The sequence below is a fragment of the Ovis canadensis genome, chromosome 11, assembly GCF_042477335.2.
Source record: "Ovis canadensis isolate MfBH-ARS-UI-01 breed Bighorn chromosome 11, ARS-UI_OviCan_v2, whole genome shotgun sequence".
Classification (NCBI taxonomy): Eukaryota; Metazoa; Chordata; class Mammalia; order Artiodactyla; family Bovidae; genus Ovis; species Ovis canadensis.
This window is the reverse complement of record NC_091255.1, coordinates 40,670,435-40,690,352: the sequence shown is the minus strand read 5'-3', so window position 1 is coordinate 40,690,352 and position 19,918 is coordinate 40,670,435. Positions and strand designations below refer to the sequence as shown.

At 47.7% G+C, this 19,918-nt stretch overlaps 1 protein-coding gene across 1 annotated transcript in view; it reads right to left on the bottom strand.

Moving 5' to 3' along the window:
* The window catches only part of LOC138414985 (heparan sulfate glucosamine 3-O-sulfotransferase 3B1), a 41,122-nt gene that overhangs the window by 8,975 nt on the left and 12,229 nt on the right, over window positions 1-19,918 (bottom strand). The gene's annotated exons all lie outside the window — the stretch shown is intronic.

The following is a 19,918-nucleotide window of genomic DNA, read 5'->3' as shown; positions in this document are numbered from 1 at the left end:
CAGAACAAAAGCTGTTCAGCTAATCCAAGGCAGGATTTGAACCAAATTCTTGGAGTGAAGTCTAGAGAACTCGGGGTCATATCCTCCCCGCCAAAGCAGACCAGGCCCCAAAGAGAAGGTGCTGCCCCACCTGCCCATGTGTGAGACACAGGTTCGATCCCAAGGTCAGGAAGATCCCCTGGACAAAGGAGGCTGGCAGGCTACAGTCCATGGGGGTCACAAAGAGTCAGACACGACTGAGCAACTAAACAACAACAAAGACATGCATGTATGCAGATGCATAGAGATGCCCCCCCCTCCCGACACACACACACACTACACCGAGCTAATCATCAAACACAAATCAGGCTCTCACTGAAACAAAATGAGGCACTCTGAAAGAACTAGAAGAAACCCGAGTGATGACAGACTAAGGCGCATCTAACTCTTTCATCATCTGAAGTTAGATAACATCAACATAAACAGAGGAAAGGAAAAAACAAACAGGTGAAGAATGGTACAAGCCTCGAATCATCCGATTTATGCTTTTGCCAAATTCATGGCTTAAAATGAAACTAAGGTCTCTTCATTTTTGAAAAGCTCATGAAACTAAGATGAATTGAGGTCAAAACGACCACTGGGCCGTTTCCTCTTTCACAGGCTTGTGGCAGGTGAACCAGGAGGATGTCTAGAGTCAGGTTTGAGGATGTAGAATCTCAGCCCCAGGTCTGGGCGCTCACCTGCACCTGTGCCTTCGCCAGACTCAGGAGTAGCTGAGAGCCGACCTGTGGACTCAGCCTCCTGAGGGGCATGGCAGTCACGGGCTTTGGAGAAGCCCAGTGTTTACAATGAACAGCCCACGTCTCAACGGGGCTCTTATGCGTTACCTCGGAAAGCAGACTCTTAAAAACACACCTTCAAGCCAACAGGCGGAGGAAATTTGAATGAACCAGACAAGTTCTAAAAGCCTTGTAATTCTGATGTTCTTCAGCGGCCAATGTTGCCCTAATTTTCTTTTTCTGCTTCTTTTCTTTCTGTGGATGGCATGTCGGCTCCCAGAGTCCAGCAAGTGAACTTATTGTTGGAACTGGCAAGTTACGCAAGAAAAAAGAGGAAGATTATTGAGATGGGCGTAACCCACCGCACTACAGCCAAACAGATGCTGAGACACTGACACAAAACAGATGATGGAAGGGAATGAACTTGAACTTCAGAGAGCAGACAAAGCGGCAAGCCACAACGGGGTGGGGTGGGCCCCGCTCCCTGCGGGACTGACGAAAACTAGAAAGAGGGGAGGATGATCTCTTTGTTTGGTTCCAGAAACACCATATATATATATACACACACACACACTAGTATAGATAAAATAGATAAATAAGTACCTGCTGGATAGCACAGGGAATGCTACTCAATATTCTATAATGATCTATTTGAGAAAAGAATCTGAAATAGAGTTAAATAGATAGAGACAGGTATATGTATAACTAAATCCCTTTGCTGCACACCTGAAACATAAATTAGTTGTAAATCAGCTATACTCCAATTAAAATAAATAAATAAATAGTCTCATGTTTCCTGACCTCCAATAAAGATCTTTTTTCTTCCTTTTTAGAACCTACTTTTTAACCTATAGACACAAATCATCATTCTGTCCAATTCTATGCCTTTGGACAAATGCACAGAATTGTCTAACAGCCAGCCTCACAGTCATGATCCAGCTCAGTTCCATCATGCCTCACTCTTTCTCTTGCACTGCTCCTTTCCATCAAAATCGAAAATCGAACTCTGTGCATGAGGCAAATCCCTTTACAAATGGCCCTAGGCTGCCCAAATCCTTGTGTTGATACCACTGGGATGGAAATATTGATTGAGAAGAGAAAATGGTCAATAGACTTAGACATTTTGACATCACAGATCTATTTACTGTTGCTTTAAGAGAAGAAGAAGCTACAAGTTGTTTCCGGGTCACTGTCTTCCAGTTCTGGCTCCTAACTAGCTTGTCCCCATCCCCCACCCCACTCCCACATCCCTGCGTCCTTGGCTTCCTGGTCTGTAAATCAGTACCACGGAGGAGGTCAAATTCTGATAAACTACCCTGAGGTCAAGCTCAGGGTGGGGAGGACAGGCCAGGAAGCAATGATGCCACATCATCTTTAGCTGTTCCCAAAGCCCACATCCTGGTGGCTCAAATGGCAAAGAATCCGCCTGCATTGTGGGGGACGTGGGTTCGATCCCTGAATTGGGAAGATCCCTGGGAGAAGGAAATGGCTACCCACTCCAGTATTCTTGCCTCGAGAATTCATGGACAGAGGAACCTGGCAAGCTACAATCCATAGGGTCACTGAAGAGTCAGAAGCGACTGAGTGACTAACACTTTCACTTTCAAAGCCCACATCCAGCCTCTGAGAGCTCAAAAGCTCACAGTGCGGCCAGGAGAAACCTTTACAAACAGAATAATCAGCATCTCTAGGAAGGTTACGTCTCTCCTCCCACCCTGCAAACAGATAGTAAATAGTCAAACCTCCTCTCACAGTCCCAAATCGGTGCGGGAAGTAGGGATATCACCACCTTAGAAGGGTTAAACAAATAAAGCGCCATTTTAAAAACATAGCTGTTAAGTTGCAAGTATCAGCTGCAAAACTCAGAAGCCCTGGGATCCCAGGGATGCAGGGAGTGGGACGCTGCAACAGAGCACAGAGGGGTGAAAACACCCTGAACGATACCATCGTGATGGACACATGGCAACATGTCACACCGTCAAGTCCACAGAACACAGCTCACCAAGGGTGGAGCCTGCCGTGAACTGTGGACTTGGCATGATGACGCCTGATGTGTCAGTATGAGCTCGTCGTGACCAGCGGACTGCTCTGACGGGGGGGTGTCGATGGTAGGGGAGGCTGTGCTTGAGGGGGAGCAGGAAGCACATGGGAATGTTCTAGAACCTCAGTTTGAATGCCCATGCTTGGTTTCTAGAACTCTGCCCTTTCTGCTTGATTTTGCAATGTACCTAAAACTGCTTAAAAAAAGAAGAAAAAGAAGAAGGTTGAGATCCTGTCTGTCCTCTTCCTGTCTGTGGCAGTGGCTTCCTCCATGGGAAGGACGGGGTCACGCACCCTCGTGTCCTCAGCCTGGGCCACCAGCGCTGGTGCGCCATGCTCACGCGAGTCTTTCCGTACCCTCGCCTTCCCCTGCGACTCCGGGCCGAGGGCTCCTCCTGGGATGCTGGGGTCACGGCACCTTTGCATTCTCTCTGCTGCCTCCTTCCTCCCCAACCACTCAGGAAGAACGAAAACCCTTTCCTCCTGGGGTCTGTCCCTGACATCTTAATCTGTGAACACAGGTAGAACATCTTAACCTGTAAGCAGCATAAGGGACTAAATCTCCAACTTCCTGCCTTGCAAATATATGACAAAAAATAAACTCAGAAAACAAACAAAAAATCACAAGCCTTCTTTTACGAAAGGATGCCCTTGGGTTCTTGGGATCTGACTGCTCGGCTGCCCAGGCCCCTCCCTTAGCCTTTCCTCCTGGGCTCAGAGGCCCACTGCTCTGCCTGTTCTGCAGGGGAGGGAGTTAGGCTGAGGTTAGCTGAGTGCCTCAACTTCCCATCACCGAGGCCAGGGAAGCACTCAAGTGGCCAACTTGAAAAGGGCAGAAAGGGCTGCTGGGGGCTTGGGGGGGAAGGGATGCTGCCTGGAGGAAAAGTGCAAAGCTGCTGACAGTCCAGGAGGTGACAGATGCTGACAGGTTGAGGGGGGAGGCAGGGGGACATGTCCCCAGGCTTCAGCAGGCACTGGGTGCTCTGGAGTTAAATCATTTTCAAAAGAAAAACTGGGGAGAGGGGCTTCCTTGTTTGTCCAGTAATTACAAATCCACCTGCCGGTGTAGGGGACGTGGGTTCAATCCCTGGTCTGGAAACTAGGACCGCCTGTGCAACGGAGCAGCTGAGCCTGTGAGCCACAACTACTGAAGCCCATGCGCCCTGCAGAGCCACAAGAGAAGCCACTGCAGTGAGAAGCCCCCGCACTGCAACTAGAGCGCAGCCCCCGCTCGCCACACCTCGAGAAAGTCCACGCAGCAATGGAGACTCAGCAGAACCAAAGGTAAGCAAAAAAATAAATAAAGATTTTCAAAAATGAAAAACCAGGGGGAAGAAAAAGAGCAGTCTCCAGGGTCATTGCCATCCTAATCAGAGGGGTTTCTGCTGTGACAAGTGTGTGCAACTGGGGTCCTCTTTCCCGAAGGCCTGTCTACCAGCCCTGAACCTCCATCCCGGGTGAGTACCCCAAACTGTCCCCAGGGCAGCGTCCTTCTCCCTTGTGTGTTTGTAAGTTACAGTGGACTTCAGGTGGATGGGGGACAAAGACAAAGGTCTAGGCTTGTGGCTTCTGTTCGCTTCCAGAAGATGAGAGCTGCAGAGATGAGAAGAGAAATCTGCCTGCAACCTCGACGGTGGACGAGGAGACATGGTTGCTCCTGAGACTTGTAACTCGAGCTGTAAGTGGTAACCCTGGGAAGTTTCATCTTTAAAGCAGTTTTCTTCCCTGGGGAGGAGGGAGGAGGCAGGAGGGCTGGGAGGAGGCTGGGGATCAGCTCGGCCCCTTCTTATCTGGAACCCTCTTCCTTTGTAGGAAGTCTCTGAGCCCAAGGATTCGAGAGCTCCCTTTCAAAGGGCCACACATCTCCATAAATAATTATCTCCGTTTGGGCGAGATGTTTGCATATCAAAGAACTCCTTCGGGAGTGTTTAAAATAATTTAAAATGAAATTATAAATAGTCTGTTGTTCTCCTAGTTTCTCTGGTCCCTGGAGCGGTTGGGCTCCCGGAAGTGATGTTGTTATTCATTATAAAGTTTACTGGGTCTTTTTACTTTTTTTAAAAAAAGGTAATGGGTAGGAAAGAAGAGACATAACAAAGGATGGACTCCCCCAGACCCCCTCCTCTGCCAGCCCTCGCCCCTTTCGCCCCTCCCACCCCTCAACCCCCACCGCAAGGATTTGGCCTCCATTGTATGAGAATTTCAATACTGCTCAGAAAATGAAAAGCCTTTGAGTGCCATAAGGGGGTGGTGCTCAAAAGAGCATCTCGCAGCTCTGGGTCAACCCAAGATTCCTTTCATTTTGGCAGAATCCTCCACTATAGACCCTGCTTCACAAAGGCCTGAGTTCCTGTTCCTGGAAGGGACTGGGGGAGTTGGGGGACAGAGGGAGGGTTTCAATTAAAAGCTAATAGCCTTTTGTGTCTGGGCGCTCTGGGGCACTGCTCGTGTTTATTAGGCCTCACTGTGTGCGGGCACAAACCATGTGAAATCAGAGTAATCTGTGCCCCCCGTTTCCTGGAAAAAAAAATTGTTTTTGATCAATAGAAAGAGAGGGAAAAAAAAGTTTTCTGGGAAGCGCAGTCTTTAGAAAGTAAAATCAGCCTGTCCGTGGGCAGGGGGGTGGGGGCAGAGCTCAGGACCCAGAGGGAGAAGAGACCTCGGCAGCAGCACAGCCAGCTGTGGGAAGGCTGTCCCTCCCTGGACAGATTCTTCTCTGTGTAGACCCGACCCGCCCTCACCTCTGATCCGTGTGGGCTTCCCCTCTGGAGTCCGCTTCTTCTCCCCAGGGTGCTGGGAGCCCGGCTCTGCCTGGGTGACTCCCCAGAAACAAAGGGCCAGCCCTCAGGCGGCTGCACTGGCTGGTATGTTTCACAGGCTCCTGAAATCCTCTCCCAGCTCAGGCTTCACCCCAAGAAAGGCTCCCCCCATCCCACCCCACCCCTGTGCTCTTGGCAACCAGGTACAAATGTTAGTAAACAGACCCTCACTCAAGACTGAACCACTTAGCACCGCCAGTCAACACAGAGTGCATGGAAATCACTTCCCCACGCAGGGAAGCACCACCCCCCTGTCCCCCCAAACCACCCGCACCCCGGATAAGGGAAGGGGGCTTCCCAACATAGTGAAGTCTACAGGGTGCTGGACGCCTGAAGCCCCGGCTCTGGTTCCTGCTCAGCCGCTGACAAGACCTGACACTCAAAGCTTCGGGCTCAGTGTAGAAAAACTAATGGGTGACTTACTTAACTCAGAAAGACAACCTCTAGGTCCATCCATGATGCTGCAAATGGCGTGATTTCATTGTTTCTGACAGCTGAGTGGTATTGCATCGTAAAAAGACGTGATACAAACGAACTTATTTCCAAAACAGAAACAAACTCACAGACTTAGAGAACGAACTTATAGTGGCCAGGAGGAAGGACAGGGAGAACGGGTAGTTGGGGAGTTTGGGATGGACATGTACATGCTGCTACATTTAAAATGGATAACCAGCAACAACCTACTGTGTAGCACAGGGAACTCTGCTCAGTGTTACCTGGAAGCCTGGATGGGAGGGGAGTTTGGGGGAGACTGGATACATGTATATGTATGGCTGAGTCTCTGCTGTCTGAAACTACCTCAACATTGTTGACTGGCTATATTCCAATACAAAATAAAAAGTTTAGCCATTAAAAAAAGTTGATTTTGACACTAATAAAAAAAGTTAATGGGAATTTTCCTGGCGGTCCAGTGGTTAAGAGTCCATTTTCCAGTGCAGGGAGCATAGGTTTGATCCCTGGTCAAGGAGCCAAGATCCCACATGCGTTGTGGCCAAAAACCTCAAACATAAAACAGAAGCACTGCTGTAAAAAAAAAAAAAAGTCAGTAAAGACTTAAAATGGTCTACATCTAAAAATCTTTTAAAACGTGAATGGACTGGTTTAAAAGGGTTGTTGGCTCTAAAATTCTGTAAGGGGACCCTTACAATCTCCATCTCTCCCACCACACCCTCATGCCACCTCCTTCCCCAGCCAGTTGTAGGTTGGCACAAGTCGGTACAGGAGAATCTATACAAATATTTAATGATTGAATAGGTACAAAGGGTACTTTAGGCACCTTGAGGATACAGGTCAACCCCAAGAATGTAATTCAGATGGAGGTTACTGCCAAGGGCTCCCCCAAACTAGGCAACCTGGTGCCTGAGAGAACAGAAAGGAAAGTAGAGCTCAAGGTCAGGCTGTGGGTCCTCAGGTAACTTGTCTAACATCTCTGAGCTGTCTCTCCTCATTTGTAAAATGGAGATACTTTAAAAAAAACAAAACAAAACAAAACAAGAATGAGACTCAGTCGTAGTTCATACGTGAACAAGCTCCTAACACAGCAAAACCCTACCTAAGGGTAAGGCGGGATGACCCCCACACATGTCCCCACTTTATCTCCTTTGACTTATGGCTCTAGGTACTAGGGAGATTTCTAGGGAAATACTGCTAAGGAAAAAGAAATTCCACAGTGGTTCTCACATTCAAAGTCTCTTGTAAAACAAGTATTTGAAAGAGTCTCCATTTCCTGAAATTCTCACTTGTGCCAGGAAGGATCCCGGGTGTGGACCTTCTTTCTTAGTCCCCTGGTAGGACCTTGGCAACCAAGAAAAACCAAGCTCCCCCTCTTGCACTGACATTACTGAACGGATGTGATGACCCAAGCCAAAAAGGAGCAGCAAATGAGGCGGCCTTTCATATGAACACTTCCAGCCTTGGAAGGTTCCTTCTCTCTCTTTCCTCCCTCCCTCCCTTCTCTCTCTCTTTCCTCCTTCCCTCCCTTCTCTCTCCCTCTCTCTCTCTCTCATTCCTTCTCTCTCTTTTCTCCTCTTCCCCTCCCTCTTTTCCTTTCTTCCTTTCTTGCTCTCCTTCCTCACCTCTCTCTTTCTCCCTCTTTCTTTCCATGACAGAGAATGAGGTTTACAGGAAGTAAAACAGTCCGTTTAGGGGCAGGAGCCATCTGAGGCTGATGAAAAGAAACAACCCAACTGCTGAAACCAGATCCACAGAGTGAAGACTTGACATAATCCGTTACCTTCCTGCCCCCTGACTGCGGGGCCAGCGGGAGTTGGGGATGAGAGAAACCCCAGTCAACTCTTAAGTCCAAGATGACGGCTGCATCCTGCTCCCCGCTCCCCTTCCACTTAACAAACAGAACCCCATTTTATGGTTATCAGCTGAAAACAGTATAAAGTAAATTAGGTCAATAAAAACTCCAGACATAAGTTTGAGTAAAGCTCAACGGATGGGAAATGAGAACAAATAAACCCCCCTTATCACAGGCTCTAAATAGCTAAGAACATTTTAGAGAAGAAAAGAGGTGCTTTCTGCCCATAGAGAACATCCCTGGGAGTGTATTAAGCTGGAGACAGACGCGCAGACAAAGAAGACCCGCAGTTTCTTATCTCACACACCTATCAGCAGCAGCACTTGTTTCTTCCCAGTGGGTCTGACCTAGTGCTTGAAGCTGATCGGAAGGTGTCTTGAGACAGGAAGTGACGCGCAAGGCTGACGGAAACTCTAAAGACACCCATCAAAGTCCACCCTCTCCTACGCTTATGGAGACTCTCAGTTTGGAAAGGATGGAGGCTTCTAAGAGCCGATTCTCAGGAGGAGAAAGGTAAGTGCAACCTCCTCAGAGTCTCATCCACTTATTGTCACAGTCACCATTTTTAATAAAACCTCAATACACCTGTAACAGATTGCGAAGCAGAGTCCAACTTGCCTGTATATTTTGTCCAAGGATAGGAGAAACGGAAAGTCTTGGAGGCTTGAAGTTTTGCTTAAGTGTTCTGGATTATTTGAGCACATTCCCTCATGACAGTTCATATTCTGTGAGAACCTTTTGGTAGATGGTGAGTCTTAAAACTTCCAGCCTTGCTTCTGTTCTTGACACAAAGCATTCCCTCCCCCTCCCCCACAACTCCCACAAGGGAACAAAACTGCAAGCACCAGGGGGATCAAATAACCAAATGGTTAGTGAGAGGGCTGCTAAGAATTACAAGTGAGATTAGCCTTTTACCCTGCATTAGCCCCAGTGAAAAACTAACCCTGTAACTACTTTTAAGCCTAATGATGATTTCTAAGAACAAGATGTTTGGTTCAATCTTATGGCCTGCCCTGTTTTGTTTTGTATTTCTTTGGATGGTACTCGTAAGACGGTACATCTTCAAAAGAAATACAAGAAAAATGGCAAAAAACCTGGGATAGGAAGCACTGGAAAATAATCTGCTGAATGAACACAGGAATGAATGAAAGGAAATTAACTTGCAGTGCTTAAAGCTAACGACTGGGGGTCACAGGGCAAATATGTAAAGAGAATTGGGGGCAACCTGGGATGATAAATTATCATTTGGGGAAGGTTTGAAAATGGTGACCATATCAGGATCTGAATGCCCAAAGTAATTAATCCTAGAGCAACATTTATGTACCATCACACCCATTACATTAAGTGACACTATTCCATCAGGAGGCCATCCACATAAAGAAGGTCTTGACCTTGCACGTGAAGCTATAACAAAGAACAAAGTCCCTTATTTCACCTGAGGGACAGATGCCAGCCATGAGCTCTTCTCACTTTTGAACTTTGGATGTCGCAGAGTTTTGGGGGAGGCCGGTAATAAACCACCAATGGATACGAATCTGAGCAAACTCTGGGAGATGGTGAAGGACAGGGGAGTGTGGCGTGCTGCAGGCCATGGGGTCGCAAAGAATCGTACACGACTTAGTGGCTGAACAACAGCAATAACAAAAAGCCTTCTCTATTCAAAGAATAAGTGGTTGCAGGGGTTAACGGGGGGGGGGGGGGGAAATGACTCTAATGAGCTGATTTCTATTCATTGTCATTTTACTTATTATTTTGCTTTAATTATTAAAATTCATTTGCATTCTCTAAGAGATGGTGGGGTGAGAGACCCCAGATGTCTCTCCTCTGGTCGCAAGAGGAAAGACTAGGAATGTGGGCAGGATCTCTCATGGATGGTTAAAGAATCAGGGAAGGACTAGGAACGTGGGTGGGATGGCGAGTGGACAGTTCAGGAACCAGTGACACGGTGTGAAGGTATCATTCAGGGAGACGTTTCTTGCCCTCCGGGGGCTCACTGTGTATTTGGAGAGAAATTCCACATCCAGGAAGTTCCCCAATAGATACTGCATTGAAACGTGTAAAACAAGCATCCAAAAGTCATGTCCTTCGGGACGTCTGCAGCTTCCTTGAGCTGGTGCCAAGGCCAAGGGGAACAAAGCTGTCAAGAAGAAAAGATTCCCAAGCGTAGGAACATAAGGCAGTGGTTGAGACACTGGGCTTGGACTGAAGTTTGTTTGTTTGAGGAATGGTGAGAAATAAGACTACAATGATTGGGAAGTGGCTGGAGTGGCCCCCTTTCCACTCTGCCGAGCCCTGCCCCTACTGCTTCCCCAACATCTTTTCCAGAAGCCAAACCTAGAAAACTTCACAGCTTCTCATGATATTGAACAAGATGTTCAAGTTTCCTGGCTGGGAATCTCCCTACCTTTCCAAAAGAACATGCTTGTCCCATTCCTCCATTGTTACCCTTCACCCCAGCCACGGGCAAGCAGAGTCCCCCTCCTTCTCATACGTTCCTACAGCACTCATTCCCACCCTAGGCTGGGTTAGCAATTCTTGCTCCCTTCTTATGATCCTACCCTGCCAACAGCCTCCCTGCAAATATTCACACGTGCGTGCACACTCACACACACATGTTAGCATACCCTTTCTCTGTCTGCTATTATCCACTTCCAGGGGGTTGAAGCATGGACTCTGCCTTATTTGCACTGTGGCCAGTTTCAACGGCTCTTAGATGAATGAAAGGTGCACAAATGAATGGACAGTTGCTAGAAAGAACTTGGATTTGATCTCAGACAATGAGAAGCCATATCAAACATGGGACTGAGCAACTTGAAGGTATATCAGGAGTGGAGGGGACAGATCCGGGCTGTTAGCTGATGATACACTCCGTGAGGCTACTGAAGCTTGATACAAGAAGGTGTAAAGAACACTGGAATAAGCAGAAAAGATTACTGGGTGTCTCCAATGGAAAACTGAACAACACATTATCTGGAGATAGCTTTCTTATTGCTTTTGAGATATTTTGCAACTCTGTAAATTATAGGTAACAACATGGCAAGGCAATATGATTCTTGACCACAGGCATGCAAATAAGTGCTTTCTGGTAGAACTTCTGTGGGTTTCCCTCTCCATTACCCACTACATGGGAAAAGTCAATTTTGCCCACTTGTAAAGTCATCTCAACGTTCCTTTATTCCAAGGAAACTTAGGTTCTTTTGACTTCTTTGGACCAATGGTAACAGCTGCCAAGTTCTCTCATTAATAGTAAGTAAAATAAAATCCTTAACATGGTCATTAAGGAAATATAATCCTTAACATTGTAAGTGGATGAATCATGATTTTACCTTTTGCCTTTAGAAAATTATCCTTTACCAAAAGCCTGGATTAGCCATGTGCTTTTCATAAGAATGCTATCCAAACGAAGATGTGGTATGCATGTGTGTGTGTGTGTATACACACATGGATTTCCCTGGTGGCTCAGATGGTACAGAATCCACCCGCAACGCAGGAGACCAGAGTTCAATCCCTGCGTCAGAAAGATCTCCTGGAGAAGGGAATGGCTACCCACTCCAGTATTCTTGCCTGGAGAATTCCACACACAGTGGAGCCTGGAAGGCTACAGTCTACGGGGTTATAAAGAGTCAGACATGAGTGAGTGAATAGCACTTTCAGTTTCATACATGTATATACATACATCCATACAACGGAATACTACTCAGCCATAAAAAAGAATGAAATAATGCCATTTGCAGCAACATGGATGGACCCAGAGATTATCATACTAAGTGAAGTAATTCAGAGAAAGCCAAATGCCATATGATATCAATTATATGTGGAATCTGAAATATGACAGAAATGACCTTATCTATGAAACGGAAATAGACTCACAGACATAGAGAACAAACCTGTGGTTGCTAGCGAGGAGGGGAGGGATGGAGTGGGAGGCTGGGGTTAGCAGATGCAAACCATTACATATAGAATGGATGAACGAGTTCTGACTATATAGCATAGGGAACTATATTCAATATCCTGTGATAAGCCATAATGGAAAGGAAAACAAAAAAGAATGTATATATATATACTTTTCTGTACAGCAGAAATTAACACAGCATTGTAAATCAACTATACGTCAATAAAATAAACATAAAAAAGGGTGCTCTCCACACCAGCGGTTTTCACCCCACAGCATCCTCTTGATACCAACCACCTTTCCATCTTAGTACCAAGAACAGTCACGCTTTCTGTTGAGCAAACAGCTTGTTTGAATGACTTGTGTAACTGAGGCCTGTCTGTCTGTGAAGGCTGCCATGAAGCTGAAGGTCACGTCCACTTTGTGGCCCCCACTATGGATTCTCCTTTCTTACTCTCACATTTCACGTGTTTGTGGCCCTTTAAGTATCCTTCAAAAACCACCTGAAGTATGTGTTCAAGAAGGCGGACACAGAATAAATGCAATTCTGTAGATCTGAATGGGAAGGGGGTGTGGGGGCAAAAACAACAGGACAGCTGATTGGAAAACACATTGAAGGAAGGAAAAAAAAGGAAAGCAGGTTAGAGATGAGGAAAGACCTTCAGTTTTTTAAGCAAGATGGATCGAGGGCGGGACGCTTATGGGTTCTGAGTTCACCCACAGAAACTGTGGCTTCCAATCCATTTTTCAGGATGGAAGTCAGGACACAATGAAGGTGCTCAGCCCAGAAATGAAATAAACACAAGAGGGTTTAGGATTCAGTGCCTATGTAAAAAGCAGAAATGGAGATATGGTGAACATGACCCCAGATTCTAAGTTAGCTTTGGGTCCAGACAGATTAGCCCAGGTGGTGTGCAAGGCTCCCTGGCAGGCCAGCCTGGAGGCCGGGGTCGTGAACAATGACTGCCTCTCCCTGCAATGCTCAGCACTGCCCTCCATTCACTGACAAAACCAAATAAAGACCTTTAAGATGCTACTTTCCCAAATGAATCCACTTCCAAGTCCAGGGCTGGGAACACACAGCACTAAGCCCGTGAGCAAACACTCCTAAAGAGCAGAACAAGAGAGTCCTCTCTGCTGCCCCATTAGCACATTTGGGAAGTTAATATACCTCCCTTCCCCCGCTACTCCCCCCAAGGACACCGTTTCCCTGGGTTGGCTGAATGCACATCAATTAACTTGTCACACGGAGGCAGGCAGGACCGCCAGGTACCAAAATGAGGCATGGAATCAACTGACTGTGTAAGGAGGCCAAGAACTGGAGTCCTGACCATCTTTTTTCTCTTCCCTTTTTTTTTTTTAAAATTGAAGCATTGGGCTTCCCGGGTGGTGCTAGTGGTAAAGAACTTGCCTGCCAATGCAGGAGACAGAGAAATGGGGATTTGATCCCTGGGTTGGAAGATCCCCTCGAGAAGGTCATAGCAACCCACTCCAGTATTCTTACCTGGAGAATTGCTTGGACAGAGGAGCCTGGTGGCCTACAGTGATGTGACTTAGCATGCATGCTGCTGCTGCTGCTGCTGCTGCTAAGTCAATTCGGTCGTGTCCAACTCTGTGTGACCCCATAGACGGAAGCCCACCAGGCTTCCCCATCCCTGGGATTCTCCAGGCAAGAACAATGGAGTGGGTTGCCATTTCCTTCTCCAATGCAGGAAAGTGAAAAGTGAAAGTGAAGTCGCTCAGTCATATCCAACTCTTAGCAACCGCATGGACTGCAGCCCACCAGGCTCCTCCATCCATGGGAGTTTCCAGGCAAGAGTACTGGAGTGGGGTGCCATAGCCTTCTCCGTTAGCATGCATAGTTGATACATATCATGTAAGTTATAGTTAAACAATATACTGATTCTGTATTTTCATACATATACTCCATTTAAAGTAATAATAAACTATTGGCCAGATTTCCTGTGCATAGTAGTTTGTACTTTTTAATCCCCTCCTCCTATCTTGCCCCTCCCCCCACCGCCTCCCCAATGGTAACCACTGGTTTGTTCTCTGTGAGTCTGTTTTGGTTTTATTAATTTCATTTGTTTATTTATTTTTTAGATTCCACATAAAAGTGATATCATACAGTATTTGTCTTTCTCTGATTGACTGATTTCACTCAGCATAATACCCTCCAGGGTCATCCAAGTTGTCGCAAATGGCAGAATTTCATTCTTCCTTACAGGTGAGTAATATTCTATTGTATATGTATATACCACATCTCCTTAAGCTGTTTCCATGAATGTGTAATTCTGAGAGACTTCTTTATGAGACAAATACAGTGTCTATCCAGGAAAGGACCCCTTTTCCTGGGGCCCCCTCCTCCTCTGAAGAGAGAGGATTCTCCTCTCACTCAGGTCAGAAATGGGGCTTATTAATTATCATTACAGAACATTACCCTTGCTGCCTGCAAAACAGGCATGCAAATCTCAGAGTCGTGCCCTCAGAGCAGAGTGCTCCCACTTTTAGGGGTTGCAGAGAATTTGGGGAAAGGGCTGTGTTCTCTGGAATCTCTAAGATCTCACGTGCCGCACAGTGAGGCCAAGAAAGAAAAAAATCTCTCCAAATTCCAGCATTCTGCAGGAGAAAAAAACACTTGCCCCAAATCCTAAGAACAACCTCAAAGACCAAAATGGTTCTATACAGCTCGCCCAGAATGCTCTGCTCCCCACTCTGCTGGGGACAAAGAAAGAACCAGGATTGTGCACAAGGTGTTTTCAGGTACCACAGACAGAGGCTGCATCCACTCTGCTCTCCTTCTTCTCTTTAAACAAACCAGGTGCAGAAGGCAAAGCAAGCTGGTTCTAAATGTCCAGAGGCCAGAAGTCATGGCTCAATCCATCTTTAGAAGCGGGGAGATACACAAAGCTGTGCCAGGCTGAACAAGTCTCTTCAACCAAGAAAAACAGTCTGATAAATTAGTTCTGCGAAGCCACAGAGCAGAGCCCCCAAGAATCAACTCAATAGGCTGCCTCCTCTTCTAGCTCATTAACTATTTGAGATTACCATCATGTGGGGAGTCGCCTCTCGGCTGGAAATTAAATTAGCCTGGCTATAAACCAGGAATGTCGAGTGGAAAGTATCTGATGAACCATCCTGGGGAAAAAAACTCCACCACCCAATACCACCCCCCAAGCAGCTTACTCCCACCCTCCAAGCTGGGCCCCTTGGTGCAGAGTCTCTTCTGAACGATGAGGAAAACAACACAGCCAAACGGGCAAGACTACTTTCTTGGTTCTGGTTTTCAGAGAAAAGCACAGTTCACCAGGGCCACTCCTAGTGAAATAACCAAAGAGGTGGCTTCATGAGATGAAATGGTCAGGAATGTGGCATTCAGAAAGAGACAGAGTAACAAGTGTTCAGATGATTAGAAAGAAAGAAAGATTAGAAAGAGAGGGGAGGGTGAGGAGGGAGAGGATAAACACACACACAACTAGCATCCTTGGGGATGCTCCATGCACAGTCGTCTGCCCAGTGAGGGGGCAGCAGGTCCTGCCTGCACCTTCACAACAGGTGTGTGCTTGCAAAGCCACCTCATAATTACCAGGTTTGGCATTTTGGCTCTGGCAGCCGGGACCACGAAGATCCTAAGATTTCAGGAACCAGCCTCTGCAGGGCTGTTCCTGCCGCGGGTCCGTGAGCCGAGAAGTAGAATTTCTAATTACACGGCTTTGGGCTTTACCCTAATGACAGGCTCCATCCAGGCAGGCAAAAAGCACGCAGCTAAGAGGATATAGGCCTTCGAGCTCATCCTGAGAGGCTCCTAATGCTTGCCTTTTTTTTTTTTTTTTCTGGATGGCATCTTCTCTCATCACCAGCAAAACAATTCCTGTTTCATACTATTCAGCAGTACCTTGTAAATACCTCTTCCAAGCTGAAATACTTGACAGAGAGGAAAAGTAAGATGCACAATAAACTGTACTAGTTGCCCCCTGATTGTTAAAGGCTTGCTCACCAAAGACCTCAGTCCCCTTGATGCTGTTTTCCTTACCTTCCTTTCTCCTCCTCCAGTCCTTCCCTCATCCACGACACTTTTTCACACAAACCTCATTGCCTTTTCATGTGTGTTCCTTCTGCCAAGAAGACCTCCTTCCTTACTTGGTCTGCACACGAACTCCTATTCATCTGTCAACCCCCCCGCCCCCCATCAAAACCCTCCTCTCTGAAGCCTTTCCAGGGAAGCTCCTTCCTACTTAGATTTAATCACTCCTTCTTCTGCAATATTTCTTTGCCTTGAGCATCCTTCTCTTTTTGCCTGCATTACACATGACTGTATTCAGCCACCTCACCCCCTGCCTCTGCTCGCACATTCTATACCCAATATCCACATCATAGGCTAATCTCTGTCCCCTCCCTCATTTACAGAGACCCCAACAGGCACCACTTCACACTAAGAACAAGGCTAAAAACACAGAGAGCCTCCTCTCTGCCCCTAACCTGCCCTCTTTCTTTGATCTCCGACCACAGTAGCTGCTCACAGGGGCCTGCTCTTGTCGCCAGGGACCTCAGATATCCTTTTTCTTCCTTCAGGTCTCTGCCCAACATCTGCCTAAAATAGCCCTTTTCTCCCATCATCCTCTCCCCCACAACTCTCCTTCCCCTCTCTCTGTTTTATGTCTCTTCATGGCTCCTATCACCGCAGGGGATCTTCTATTTCTGGTAGTTTGCTTGCGTATCAGTCTCTCACCCATCTCCCTAGTAGAATGTAAGTGACAGGAGGGCAGGATCAGTGCTGACAAAATAGGCAGTCAATAATATTTGTGAGATCAATGAGTGGCTGCATCCACAGAGTCTGGCACAGAATAGCTGCTCAGTAAATTAATAAAATCAATATGCAACTATAAGGAAAAAAGCTGACATCTGTGGCCATTCTAACCCAGGGACACCACAAGCTAAGTGAAACCAACTGGATTTGTCCAGAATTCTCTGTCCCCATAGCTGGTTTCCAAACGACACAATCCACAGGGTTTGTGCTGTGGTTATTCTTCAGTTGCCGAGTCATATCCGACTCTCTGCAACCACATCGACTGCAGCACTCCTGGCTCCCCTGTCCTTCACTATCTCCCGAAGCCTGCTCAAATTCTTGTCCATCGAGTCAGCGATGCCATCCAACCATCTCATCCTCTGTTGCCCCCTTCTCTTCCTGTCCTCAATCTTCCCCAGCATCAGGGTCTTTTCCAGTGAGTCAGTTCTTCACATCAGGGGGCCAAAGTATTGGAGCTTCAGCTTCAGCATCAGGTTTGTGGGGATACCCCTAAGGCCTGCCACCCCCAGGTGGTCCTCTCGAGAGATTTCACTGAGGAGAGAGAAGCCAAAGGATTTTAGAGTCGAGACAAAACAGCCCCAAATCTCAATTAGAATGTAATCGACAAGCAACCAGCAGCCAGCAAATTCTTCAGGGAGGTCACGTGCTATAAACGAGTGAGGCTGACCCTGAATGGTGCTGTCACCCGAGAGTACCTTTACCTGCTGCCCAGACCACAGCTGCCCACTAGTGCCGGGTCCACAGCTCCAGCATCTGGGACCTGCCTCCCATCTGCCACAGCTAGGGGGCGAGCAACCATGGAGGATACACGCCCCTAGGTGCCAAGCCCTGGCACTTCCCATCCGCTAATGAAGAGTCCCCCGAAGATACCATCTGGGGTAGGTTCTCAAAACACATGCAAGCTTGAGTCTCGAGGAAACTGGCACTCATTCTCTCTCCCGCACAAATGCTCCTTTAACAGAACACACACACAAAAAGCCACGGGCCTGTTCCCTACTTCTGTTTCCAGCTGGGACTGTAAGAAAACAACCCTAAAAATAACCATGAGTGACAGAACATCCCCCCGGAGGGGACGGATGGAGAGAGACAGGGCCGGTGCACAGGGTCTGACACTGGTCACGTTGGCAGCCCCCTTATACAGAGCCCCTGGCCAGACTCTCCTGGATCCACCCCTTGACCTCTGGCTCTGGTTTTCTAAACTGAAATAGCCTCTGGATCAGGGAAATGCAATTCTAAGCCACGCTTGATGGATAACTCCCATCACTTTTATAAGCCAACGTGGGCCACTCCCAAGCTTAACTGAGTTCCTTCACGGTAAGTGGTGGGAATAGGACTATATCACTTTGGAGACGCTGGAAACCAGCAGCCTAGAATGCTTCTCTCGGATCCGCCCAGGTTCTGAGACAGTGGCCAGGGTTAGCCCTACCCAGTAGGGCCAGGGAGCAGGGGCCACATGGCATCTTCCCCGGGCTTTCTCTGCTTGCTCAGAACCTCACCCCAGAGGGATGACAGGGCTGACCACGCTGCAGAACCAGGAACCAGAGGAGGGGGTGGGCGGTCCTGCCTGTAGGCTGCAGCCATCTGTTCCTTCCCCACATCTGCAATCCAGTTGGGACTTGGGAAGAAGGGCTGTCTTTCCCCCAAAGCCCTTTGGGACAGTCATCCAAGTCCCCAGAGACGAATGCTGGCTTCTGGTCCTCCTCCTGAGCACCATGGAGACACAGACTCATCCTGGAATTCCAAGAGCCTCGCACAAACCATCCAGTGGGGCTGTGTGTTGTCCACCCCAGAAAAGCATCCATATGCATTTCTTGCTTTCTCTGCTTTGGAAAGACCAAATCATTTCATTTTCCTTAAAAATACATTCATATGATTCATGCATAATTTGTATAAAGCCTGAATTTCTTCAGTATGGGAGGCTCTGCTCACTCCCAAATCTCCTAGTGAGTTGAAGGCCCAGCTTCGACATAACATTCTGCCCCTGAGCCAGCTTCCTGCACCCTCTCCCCATCCCCAATGTGTCTGTAGCACTCAACCAGGCCTTGCTCTGGGCCTCTGGGCCTTTTCGACAGAGCAGCTCTACCCTGAATGCTTTTTGGGATAATCAGCCAACAAACTCCTATGCATACATCAAAGCCCAGCTCAACAGTGACCTCTCCTTTGGGCCCTTTTCTCTCTGTTCCTCTGGCATTTCTCATTTTGTTCTATATTATCTATCATTACAGCCCATTGCATAAGACCATGAGCTTCCTGAAGTGACTAACAACAGTTTAACATCTAATTTTTCCAAGTACTTTCACACCACTTGGCCCATCCCAGGTGTTCCAAACTGTCTGGTGGATGCAATCAAATCATGAGGGAAGTCCCATTAGGATGGCCACCCAGACGCTCCGGTCATGACTTGGCAGGAAGGCTGTGTCATTACTGCCTGATGCTCACAGCCCCATAGAAAGAGAAGGTGGGTATTAAGTGTCCAGGTAAAAGATACGTAACTTTATAGGAAAGGAAGTGTGATAAGAGTGAAAAGCTAGTCAAGAATACACCATTGAGGACCCCACTATGGTGTGAAACTGTTCACCTCCAGACCATGGGAAATGCCCTATCCAGACTCCTCTCCCACCTCCAGGCAGGGTGAAGGGGCCATGCACACAGGCACTCGGATTTCACCCAAGACGAGGAGGGGTCCTTGCTAAGTGCATCAGGAGATAACAAGGTCGTTGGAGCAAGCAGAGCGCACGGAGGGGAATGCAGATCCACCCTCCTGTAACTCAAGGTTTGTACCAACAGGGAACCTAATCCCCATCTCACTCTGTAAAAGGTCTCACTCATCTCCCTTGCCAGCGACACCCAATCTGAAAGTTTCCTTCGTTTCCAGCGCTGGGACACCAAAGAAGACTTCTAAGTGTCCCGTCCTTGGCCCTGACACAAAGAGGGGAAAATGCATGTTAAGAAAAAAGGCTATCGGCTTTGTTTGCGGCTCAAGGCTGCCAGTGTTTCCACGTGGCTCTGCAGTTACTTCTCAGGCTTCTGTGCGGGGAGAGCAGTCAGCCTGGGGTGACGATAACACAGATGGAGACCATGGGGGCGACCCTGGACCAGGCAGGGTGCAAAACAGCCTCGCCCCTTTGCCCAGCATCATCAGACATCCTGCTCTGTATAAATAGCACAGAGACGAGCCCTTACCTTTGAAAACAGACATCATAAGCTCCTTGGAAAGCTGAACCGGCAATTAGCCTGCCGAGGGCACGGCGATGGAAGCTGGCGAAAGAAGCTAGCAGCCAGATCCGACTGTGAGAC